Below are 12197 nucleotides of genomic sequence, written 5' to 3' on the forward strand. Positions count from 1 at the left end.
TAAGTAATTTGGACTTAAATGCTAAGATTTGAAATCTTTGATTTTAATAAGAATTAAATTTCAGAGTTGGATGTTTTTACAAATATTTTAAATGTTTTGGGTCATACTATAATTTATGAATATTTTGGACTAAAGTGAAAGGTTTGGAGAACTTTGAAAAATATAGGTATTATGTTGAAAAGGACCTTTGTGCGAAATAATAAAATCTGTGGGGCCATAACATAATTTCAGAAAGTTTGGGAAAGACAACTATTCTTGGGAAGTTCTGAAATTGGACCTATTTGCAAAGTTTTCTGACATTTTAGGTTATATTATAATTATAGAAAGTGTTGGGCCAAAGTGTAATTTTAGTGAACAGTGTTACTGTAGCAAAATTCAAAAATAGCGGTAATATCATTGTTCCTGAGCGGCGAGCCGGATAAATAAGCGGCTAGCCGCTTGGGCGCTGGAATTTGCCTATAACGGCTAGTTTTCGGGCTTTCACTATAAAAACTCAACTCCAACTTCATTTTAAAGATGAATACAAGGAAAAACAAGATTATATAACATTTATTGAGCTTCCATTTCGTAAATCATCATTTGTTGAATCATCATTGAGCTATAATTTGTTATTCACTCTTAAAGAGAGTTTTATTGTTGTGAATTTCATTTCACATCAAATTGTGAGTGTACAAGTGTGGGAAACACTTGGGGTGAAGAGATTGGGGATATAATATCTTGTTGTAAAGGTTCATTGACACCTTGGAAGTCAATTGTAAACATTTGAAGCCTTGGGAGGCTTGGATAGTGAAATCCTCAAGTCGGGTGAGCTTGGAGGCGTGGACGTAGGCGGTGATAGCCAAACCACGTAAAAATCCTTGTGTTCGTTTTCTCTTCCCTTACTCTTTTAATATTGTACTTGATTAAATTTATTATTTTTGATTTGATTAAGGCGATAGATTAAATTGTTGTGCGAATTGTATTGCATAAATTTTAAAATCCCAATTCACCCCCCCTCTTGGGATGCATAACTTGCATTTCATAAATATGCTCAATGTATAATGTTTTACTTAAGAAATGAAAAACTTAATTCTTCATGGTATCAGAGCGAGGCTCGTTGCTCTGTTTGTAACAAAAACAAAGAAAACTAAATTCTTCCCACAACTATTTTTCCACCATTTTTTCTTCCTTAAAAGCATTCCTAGCATTACAGAAACCCATGCCAATAAAAGAACAAGCCACACATACGTGAAAACTTTAGTTTACAAATCTATCAACAACCCCATAAATTTTCCCAAAAAGTGATCTTCAAAAACCAAAAATACCATCAATTTTCGCAGCTTCTAGTAAACAAACTATAAAAGTTTCGCACTCAAACAGAGCCACACGCGCCTCCACGCGTTTCCCGGAATCACGGCCAACCACCACGCGCCTCTGTCACCACCAACTCACCCTCACGTGCTCCAGAGGTTACAGAAGACGCAAAACGACGTGTCGTTTTCTTCTCTAGAAGTGCAGCAACTTGGAAATGACTTGTTGTTTTTGGCTTAAATTTTTTTTCCTCGTTTGAAGCTATACAACATTTTTCTTTCTAAACCTGTTTTTTGCAATAAAAAAAGAAAAAAATGGAGAAAACTCCAACTGAATCTACTCATGTTGTCATTCAATCTGTTCAACCTGATGGAGTATTTAATGCCGGAATTATCCTTACTAAGACAAACTACGATATTTGATCTCAAATAATGGAGATGCATCTCGCAGAAAGAAAAAAACTCTCATATATTCGTAGCAGTATAAATCCATCTGACAAATTTTCAAAGGAATATGAGAAATGGTATAGTGAGAACCAAAAAGTAAAAAGATGGTTACTCATAACCATGTGTCCTGAGATCATGAAGCGATAGTTACAAATTCCTACAGCCTACGAAATTTAGAATGTATTATCAAAAGCCTTCTATAATGGAAGCGATGAAATACAAGTTTTCACTCTAAATCAGAAGGCGTTCTCTACGAAGCAAAATGGACAACCACTCTCTAAATTCTACAGAGAATTGATCAAAATATTTCAAGAACTTAATCACCGAGATAAAGTGGTCATGAAGGATCCAGAAGATGTTAGAATATACAGAAAGTTTGTTGAAAGATTGAGAGTGCACATTTTTCTTGCTGGACTAGATGAAGAATTTGACCAAGTTTGTGGAGAAATTCTATGAAAAGATACTATCCTAGACTTAAAAGAATGTTATTCTCTAATCCGAAAAGAAGATGTACTGCAAAGCAAACTAACAAGAAGGTAGACGACTCAGAAACGTCTGCTATGATACCACAAGAGAACAATGTTTTGAAATTGTTGGATATCCTGACTGGTGGGATACTCGAAGTAATAACACAAAGCAGAGATAAAAAACTGCAGTAGCTGAATCCACATCCACTACAGATCTTAGAAAAGAATCTTCAGCGCAAATTGCAACCTCTGTCAATTCAGGTAAGGTCCTTAAAACTCTTACATTTTTTATTAATAGTATATGGATAATTGATTATGGTGCAACTGATCATATGACTTTTGATTCTTGACAAGTTTCTTAATTGAAACCATATTCACAAAAACATGTTTCTACTGTAAATAGAACCACAACCTCAGTTATTGGGGAAAGATCTTTACAACTCACAATTAAATTAAATTTAGACTCTGTGTTAATTGTTCCATCTTTAAATTATAATCTTTTATATGTGTCTCAAATAACCTCTTACTTATCATGTGTTGTAATGTTTTGGCCCGATCATTGCATGTTTAAGGACATCCAAATGAAGCAAACGATTGGTTATGATATTAAATAAGGCAACTTGTATTACCTGGAGATGACATCAACAAACACTGAAAAGCTAAGCCCTGCATTAGTAGCAGACAATTCCATGAAAAAAAAGAAAATAAGAAATTTGGTTATGGCATAGACAATTAGGGCATGTGTCATTTGATTTCTTAAAAAAATTGTTTCCTAGTTTGTTTCTGAAATTTGATATTTGTAACTTTAAATATGATGTTTGTGAACTTTCAAATAGCCATCGAACTACTTTTCCATTGTCCTTAAATAAGAATCCAATTCCTTTCATGGTAGTACATTCTGATGTATGGAGACCATCTAAAGTTTCTACCATTGGAAGAGCTCGTTGGTTTGTTACATTTATTGATGATTGTAGCAGAATGACATGGATTTTTTTATGAAATTAAAAGACGAAGTAAAATCTTAATTTATTTCGAAGATTTCATATGATGGTGACAACTCTATTTCAGACACAAATTTGAGTTCTACATACTGATAATGGAGGCGAGTATATGAGCACAACAATTCAATAGTTTTTGAAATCACAATGAACTCACCACCAAACCACTTGTATGGGGACACTCCAACAAAATGGCGTTGCTAAACAAAAAAATAGACATTTACTAGAAGTTGTTCAAGCATCACTAATCTAGGCCCGCATGCCACTATTTTATTGGGGAGAAGCATTGGCATCCGTAGCATACTTGATCAATCGGACACCTTCAATCTTCCTTGGATTCCAAACTTCTTTTCTAGTTCTAAATGAAGAATTATGTCATCAAATGTGCCGAATTTACCCCCACATATGTTTGGTTGTGTTGCCTTCGTTCATTTGCCACGACAAGATAAATTATCTCCTCGAGCACTACGTTGTGTGTTTGTAGGGTATGCCTTACATCAAAAGGGGTACCGATGCTATCATCCTCTATTAAGAAAAAATATACATCACCATGGACGTAATCTTTCATGAAGATATCATGTAGTACCCATCGGAGCCTGAATTTCAGAGGGAGTATAATGAAGAGGAAATTCATACTCTTACATATCTTTCACCTGAAGAAGATCAATCCTCCATTGAGGTAGTAAACCTTCAAGATACTGGAAAAGAAAACGACGATGATTGTCAGGCTGAGACAAGTGAAGACACATTTAGGGAGCAAAATAACTCAGACATAATCACAATCAAGAACGAGTCCATGAAGAGCCACATGAAGAAATATCTAACCAATCGTCTGCAGAGGATGATCCTACCACAAATCCCAGTCTAATCAGAAGAATACTTCCCCAGCATCAAAATAGAGGTATCTCTAAACCCACATATAAGCCTGACCTCTCTAGTAGAGTCAAATACCCTATGAGTCATTTTGTATCTAACCATGGCTTATCAAAATCAAATCAGTCATTTGTGAATCAATTATCTACTGTGTCTATTCCTAACAGTGTGCAATAAGCCTTAAAATATCGAAAGTGGAAAGCGACTATGAATGACGAAATGAGATCTCTTTAAAAAAAATCAAACATGGGAACTAGTTGATCTTCCACCAGGAAAGAAACCAGTGGGTTGCCGATGGAACTAGCTGATCATCCACCTCCATTCTGACAAGCAATGTTTATCAACAAGAACAAATGACTGAAGCATTTTAATGAGGTTAGTAACGAAAAAGAGTTTAATTAGAGAATATTATAAGAGAAATTCTATTTTTTGATTTTTAATAAATTAAAATATCTTAAAATATTATTAGTTGGTGGTGGTTTCACGTCAGATTAAGACGTGACACCTTACTAATGAAGTCGAGACAATTAGCTTAAATTATTTCAACGCATTTGAAATTTCCACTAATGACTATAATTCTTTTTCCTAATTACTACGATAATTAATAACATACAATTGAAATAATTAATATTAGCACTTGGCAATAAATAATTAAATTTCATTAACATTAAATAATAATTGAATATGGCTTTGTACATCGATGACGCCAACAACAAGGGGACCGCGATTATCACTCTTTAAGTTGCTTTTAAAATTGATTTTAATAGTGATATGATTATTGTAGTGTTTTTATTTTTTATATTAAAATTAAGTGATTTGTTATAATAAACTTAGTTGAGTTTAATGGTATTACTACATAAATTGAATAGTTATCAAATATTTTAATATTTTTATGGCAACCGTTGACGTGGCATTTATTTGTTGTATGATGGATTTTAAAATTTATAAAATTATTTGTTATTAAATTACCCCCAGATGCTACATCACCTGAAACTTACTAAAGTTATGAAGACATGTGTGTGTGGACTGAAATGAAGAATATGGAAAAGTTTAGAGCTGTTGTGCAGATTGACTTCAGTTGATGGGGTCTATTAGATATTGTCTGCTGACGTGGCATGAATTCGTTATAATCTGTTATAACGAGTTCAGTATATCAGTATACAATAGAGCTGATGGATGGTGCCTGTTTTAGAGTCTTTTTTATATTCATTTGTTCATCATTTTGCACAAGATATGTTCCATTGTGATATGTGTAAAGTCTTATGTAAATCCACTTATGATTGGATTAGTTCTTGATTAATAACAACGAGTAAATTTTCCTTCAAGTGTGCTGGTCTGTGCCCCTGTTTTTTGTTCTAATATTGTTTCTTTGTTTTGGCATTTCATTTCGATTGTGTTCTTGGTGTTTCTACTCATCAAGATTTATGAGTCTTGTTGATATTAAAGACTTAATAGTCTTAACAAGTGGTATCAGAGCCTGGTGAATCTCAGCCATGTCTCTTTCGAAGCATGAAATTGAAAAATTCACCATTGGTGGTGATTTCTCACTTTCGAAATTAAAAATGAGGGCTCTCCTTGTGCATCAGGGGCTTGAATTTTCTCTGGAAGAAGATAATCTAGAGGCTGCTACAAGTTCTGTGACTGATGATAAGAAGAGACAAATCCAAAACCGAGCTCGTAGCACTCTAATTTTGAGTCTTGGTGACTCAATCTTGAGAAAGATTTCTGAAGAGAAGACAACCTTAGGGATTTGGAACAAGGTAGAAGCTTTGTGTACAAAGAAGTCCTTAGCTCACAGACTATTCTTGAAGAAAAAGTTATACACATTCTCGATGAGAGAAGGAGTCACAATTCAAGATCACATTGATACCTTCAACAAGATCATTCTTGATCTTGAAGGGGTGGAAAATGTGACAATAAGTGATGAAGATAAAGCCTTCTTCTTGCTAAGTTCCTTACCAAAGTCTTACGAAGGCTTTGTAGATACAATGCTTTATGGCAGAACAACATTGACTCTTGAAGATGTTAAAGCATCTCTAAGTTCAAAAGAGATTCAGAAGAACAATGAGATTGAAAGCTGATTGCCAGATCAGAAAAGAAGAAATATCAGAAGAATAAAAATCAGGGAAAATGACATGGAAAGAATTAAGAAATGCAGACAAGAAGAAAAAAAAAGAGAAAATGCTTCTACTGCAGGAAGGAAGGGCATTACATCAGGGATTGTCTTAAAAAGAAAAAGAAAGAAAGTCAAGAGAAGTTAGGGGATGCAGTTGTAGCCTCTGATGATGCCTCTGATGGATATCACAGTGCTGATTTACTTGTGGCCTCAAATAGCAATACTAAAGGTCAGTGGGTCATAGACTCTAAGTGCTCTTTTCACTTGTGTCCTGATAAAACCATATTTTACAAATATGAAGTTGTTGATGGTGGTAGAGTCTTAATGGGAAACAATAATGTGTGTAATCTTGTTGGTGTTGGTTCTGTGAAGATCAAGATATTTGATGGAACTGTAAGAGCTCTACATGAGGTGAGGCATGCTCCTAAAGATGGCCAATGGGTCGAGCGGCACATGGCACGGCACGTGTCCGTACGGCACGGCACGGCATGAGCACGTTTCGGTGAGGCACGAGGCATGGCACGGCACGCACGTGGGCCGTGCCGAGCCTAGAATTTTAGGCACGCGGGCCTTAAAGCACGGCACAATTAGAGATGGGCCAAAGCACGGCACGCGAAAAAGCATGTAATAAGCACGGTTCATTAGTGAGCTAGCACGCGGTCCGTGAGCCATTAATAGCACATGGGCCAAAATATATTTAAGTAATTTTTTTTAACAAAATGTAAATATAAAATGTTATGAAATTAAAGTACAATATCTTGAAATTAAATGTTTTAATATATTTTTTAGCATAGACTTTTAAAAATTAATTTAAATCATTAAATCTTAGTTTAAATAAATATTCTAATCTTTTATGTTTATAATTTATTAAATGAATAAGTAAATATCATGATTTTAATAAATAAAATTATAAATATCATAATTTTATTTATGATATTTATTAAATGAATAACGTTATTTATGATATTTAATTTTATTTATGATATTTATTTAATTATTTATTTATGTTTATAATTTATTAAATGAATAAGTAAATAATTAAATATCATGATTTTAATAAATAAGGTTATAAATATCATAAATTTATAAATTATAAATAAAAAATAAATTTATAAATAAAAAATAAAAAATAAATTTTTTTACAAAATTAATAATAAAATATTTTTCATATTAATATTAAATCATAACTTAGTTAATATTTAATAGAGATACGTTTCATTTGTGAATGAAATATTTTCCATTTTATACACAAGAAAAATTATGATAAATTAAAATTTATATTTTTATTAAATGAAATTAAAGTACAATTATAATATTAGTAATTCAAATAAAATTAGGTGTAATTTGCATCACTACAGTAAACAGTACATCCCAACTAGGTTGGCACTTATTGAACCATCTATCATTTGCAAATTTACAACCTTCTCACTAATAAAAATTGTTTCAAAAAGTTACAAGAAAAAAAAATCACTAGTCTTTGGAAGTGGCTTCAATGTTCAGTACTCTGCATAATCTGGATCCACTTCATCTTGATCAACATTAACTCTCAATTTGTTTAATTAAAGCATTTTGCCAATCTTATTGCACTCGGCGTTCAGCATCTTCCTAATCTTTCAAACACAATAAAGAGTCTAATGTCTCTGATGACAATCTTGACCGATGTTCATCTAGAAATTAATTATTATAATGATTATTCGAGGATTGTATTTTTAATTTTAATTAATTATTATTATGATCTATGGAATTAAATTTATGTATTGTTGTGTTATGAATTATGATTGATTATTGTGAAATAAAATATATAGTTGTGAAATTGTGATAAACTAATAATAAAATGTTAATTGCTCTCTTAATAAAAATTAATATGATTATGATTGTGAATATTATTATTATTATTATTATTATTATTATGTTGGTGGGCTTAAAAAAGCACGTCAGGCACATGGGCTTTTTTAGGCACGCTAAAAAAAAAAAAAGTTGGTGGGCTTTTTTTGGGCACGGCACGAGAGGGCTCGTGCCGTGGGCCGTGCCGGGCTCAACTGAAAAAAATGTAGGCACGGCACGGCACGACCCACCAATTTGGTGGGCCGTGCCGTGCCGGCCCACGAGCCCTTGTGGGCCGACACTGCCGGCACAGCCCATTGGCCATAGTTACATGCTCCTAGGCTAAAGAGAAATCTAATCTCTTTAGGCATGCTAGACAGCTTAGGGTATTTCTTTAAATCAGAAAGTGGTGGTTTATAGATAAGAAAGGGGACTGAGATAGTGATGAAGGGGGTTAAAGAGAATGGCTTACATGTATTGTAAGGCTCATCAGTGCTTGTTCAAGAGGGAATTTCTGCTCTTTCTGAGGAAGATATAACCAAGTTATGACATCTTAGACTTGGTCATATGAGTGTCAAAGGGATGCAAGAGCTCAGCAAACAAGGGCTACTTGGTGGGGATAGAATCCAGCAACTGGAATTATGTGAAAACTGCATTTTTGGCAAAGCTCACAGGTCCAAGTTTCACAAGGGGGAGCATATGTCTAAGCAAGTTTTGGACTATGCACATGCTGACCTTTGGGGGCCTGCTCAAGTCCCATCCTTGAGTGGTGGCAGGTATTTCATATCACTAATTGATGATTACTCAAGGAAGATGTGGGTCTACATACTCAAGACCAAAGATCAAGCCTAGGAAAAAATTCAAGGTATAGAAATCTTTGGTAGAAAATCAATTTGGATTCAAGCTCAAATGCTTGAGAACTGATAATGGTTTGGAATTTTATAGCAAAGAATTTGAGGAATATTACAAAAAAACATGGCATAAAAAGGCACAAAACAGTCAGGTTCACCCCCCAGCAGAATGGCTTGGCTGAGAGGATGAACATGACCTTGGTAGATAAGACCAGATGTATGTTGATAAATTCAAAGCTTCCAAGAAGCTTTTGGGTAGAAGCTGTCAATACAACAAGTTATTTGGTTAACAGAAGCCCATATTCTGCAATTGGCTTCAAGACACCAGAAGAATTGTGGAAGGGAAAACCTGCAAATTACCAAAATCTCAGTGTTTTTGGATGCCCTGCTTATCTCCACATCAATCAAGGCAAGCTGGAAGCTAGGGCCTTGAAAGGAGTCTTTGTTGGATATCCTGATGGGGTTAAGGGATACATAATCTGGTGTAGAGAGTAAGGGAAGTGTATAGTCAGCAGGGATGTTGTGTTTCATGAATTTGGATTGCTAAAAGAAAATGCAGAGAATGATACTGGACTACAAAATGATTCAACAATTATCAAACAATCTGGAACTTCCAAGGTTAAGGTGGAGCTGTTTGGAGATAAAGACAATAGAAAAGAGGTAGCTGATTATGAAGAGAGGAACACAGCTAAAGTTGAGGAACATGAGTCATTAGAGTTACCACAAGCTGACTTGCAGACTTATCAATTAGCAAGAGATGGAGTTAGAAGGGAAGTCAGAGCACTAGTGAGGTATGGCTATGTTGACTTAATTGTTTATGCATTGTTGTGTGCTGATGATGTGGCAATTGAAGAGCCTGCTAACTTCTCTGAAGCTATTGAAAGTGTGCATTGTGATAAGTGGCTTGAGGCAATGCAAGATGAAATGGAATCCCTTCAAAGAAATCAGACCTGGACACTTGTTCCAAATCTAGGTAATAAAAAGTTGATCAGTTGTAAGTGGATCTTCAAAAAGAATAAAGGAATTCCAGATGTTGAACCTCCCAAATATAAAGCAAGGCTAGTGGCTAGGGGGTTTACAAAGAGAAAGGGTGTAGATTTCAATGAAAAATTTTCCCTTGTTCTTAAGCACAGTTCAATAAGAATTTTATTAGCCATGGTAGCCTTACTTGACTTTGAGCTTGAGCAAATGGATGTAAAAACAGCCTTCCTTCATGGTAATCTTAAAGAACATATATTGATGGCACAACCTAAAGGTTTTGAGTGCAAAGGAAAGGAGGATTATGTTTGTTTGCTGCATAAGTCCTTGTATGGACTCAAGCAATCCCCACGACAGTGGTACATAAGATTTGATGATTTTATGATCTCAAAAGGCTATCACAGAAGCAAATATGACAGTTGTGTTTACTTTGGTGGATCATATCAAGGTGGAGTTGCTTATTTGCTTTTGTATGTTGACGATATGTTAATTGCAAGCAAATATAAGTTGGAGATAAAGAGGTTGAAGAATCTGTTGAAGGCTGAGTTTGAAATGAAGGATCTCGGCAATGCCAAAAGAATCCTTGGGATGAACATTACAAGGGGCAGATCTGCTGACACTTTGTTCTTGAGTTAAGAGAAATATATCAGGAAGGTTCTAAAGAGGTTTGATATGCAAGACTATAAACCTGTCCAAACACCACTTGGTCCCCAATTCAAGTTGACAGCAACTCAATCATCAGAAGATGAGTCTCAGGTGAGTGAATTCCCATATGCACAGGTTGTAGGGAGCCTGATGTATGCAATGGTATGCACCAGGTTAGATATAGCTTACGCAGTAAGTGTTGTCAGCAAATTTCTCAGTTGTCCGGGCAAGGTTCACTGGAATGTTGTAAAATGGATAATGAGATATCTCAAGGGCTCTTTTACTTGTGGTTTGCTGTATGGGAAGACTAAGAGTGACATAAGTGAAGTCATGGGGTTTGTAGACTCTGACTTTGCTGGAGATCTTGATAGAATGAAGTCAACCTCAGGGTATATGTTTGTGTTAAACAGTTGCCTGATTAGCTGGAAGTCATCACTTCAGTCTGTGGTTGCTTTATCCTCAATTGAAGCTGAGTTTATTGCAACTACAGAGGCAGTAAAAGAGGCCATGTGGCTAAGAGGTTTGCTTAATGAGTTATGGTTAAATCAGAAAATTGTTCAGGTTTTCTGTGATAACCAAAGTGTCATACACCTGGTAAAGAATCAGATGTATCATGAAAGAACCAAGCACATTGATGTGAAGCTCCAGTTTATCAGAGATGAGGTTGGAAAGGAAACTGTAATTGTGTCCAAGATCTATACTAGTGTGAATCCAACTGATGTTATTACAAAAGCACTTCCCACTGCAAAATTTGAATTCTATGTGAATCTAATGGGCATCTCGCCCAAACCTAACTAAATTCAATAGTGAATTGTAGTTGAATGAAGGTTTTTTAGGTGCTGTGTTATTGAAAGGATCAACTGAATCAACTGCAAGGTGGAGAATGTGAAGACATGTGTGTGGACTGAAATGAAGAATATGAAAAAGTTGAGAGCTGTCGTGCAGATTGACTTCAATTGATGGGGTTTATTAGATATTGTCTGCTGACGTGGCATGAATTCGTTATAATCTGTTATAACGAGTTCAATATATCAGTATATAATAGAGCTGATGGATGGTGCCTGTTTTAGAGTCTTTTTCGTATTCATTTGTTCATCATTTTGCACAAGATCTATTCCATTGTGATCTGTGTAAAGTCTTCTGTAAATCCACTCATGATTAGATTAGTTCTTGATCAATAACAACGAGTAAATTTTCCTTCAAGTGTGCTGGTCTGTGCCCCTGTTTTTGGTTCTAATATTGTTTCTTTGTTTTGGCATTTCATTTCGATTGTGTTCTTGGTGTTTCTACTCATCAAGATTTGTGAGTCTTGTTGAGATTAAAGGCTTAATAGTCTTAACAAAAGGGAATGTAGCATTGCCATTAATCAACATTCACTCTTATGACTTTATGACATTAGAATTACAATCTTTCGTACATTTAATTTATTTGCTTCCAAATTAATCTTTAATAAATACTTTTTCACATTATCATCAATGGACAAAACTCCAACGAAAATAACTACACAAGAACAATTTATGCTAGTATTATATGCCACAATATCTATAACTTTGTCTGGATCGATCATTCTAATTTTTTCGCAGAACTTTTTGTCAATGGACAAACACCTCACAGAGCTTGTCAGCCGCATTATTACGATGTAAAATTGTACCGGAATATCTTGAATTATTAGTAGAATACTGAAGACTATTTGGGGCAATAAAAACAAA

The sequence above is a fragment of the Citrus clementina genome, unplaced genomic scaffold (genome assembly GCF_000493195.1).
Source record: "Citrus clementina cultivar Clemenules unplaced genomic scaffold, Citrus_clementina_v1.0 scaffold_2, whole genome shotgun sequence".
In the NCBI taxonomy this organism is placed as follows: domain Eukaryota; kingdom Viridiplantae; phylum Streptophyta; class Magnoliopsida; order Sapindales; family Rutaceae; genus Citrus; species Citrus x clementina.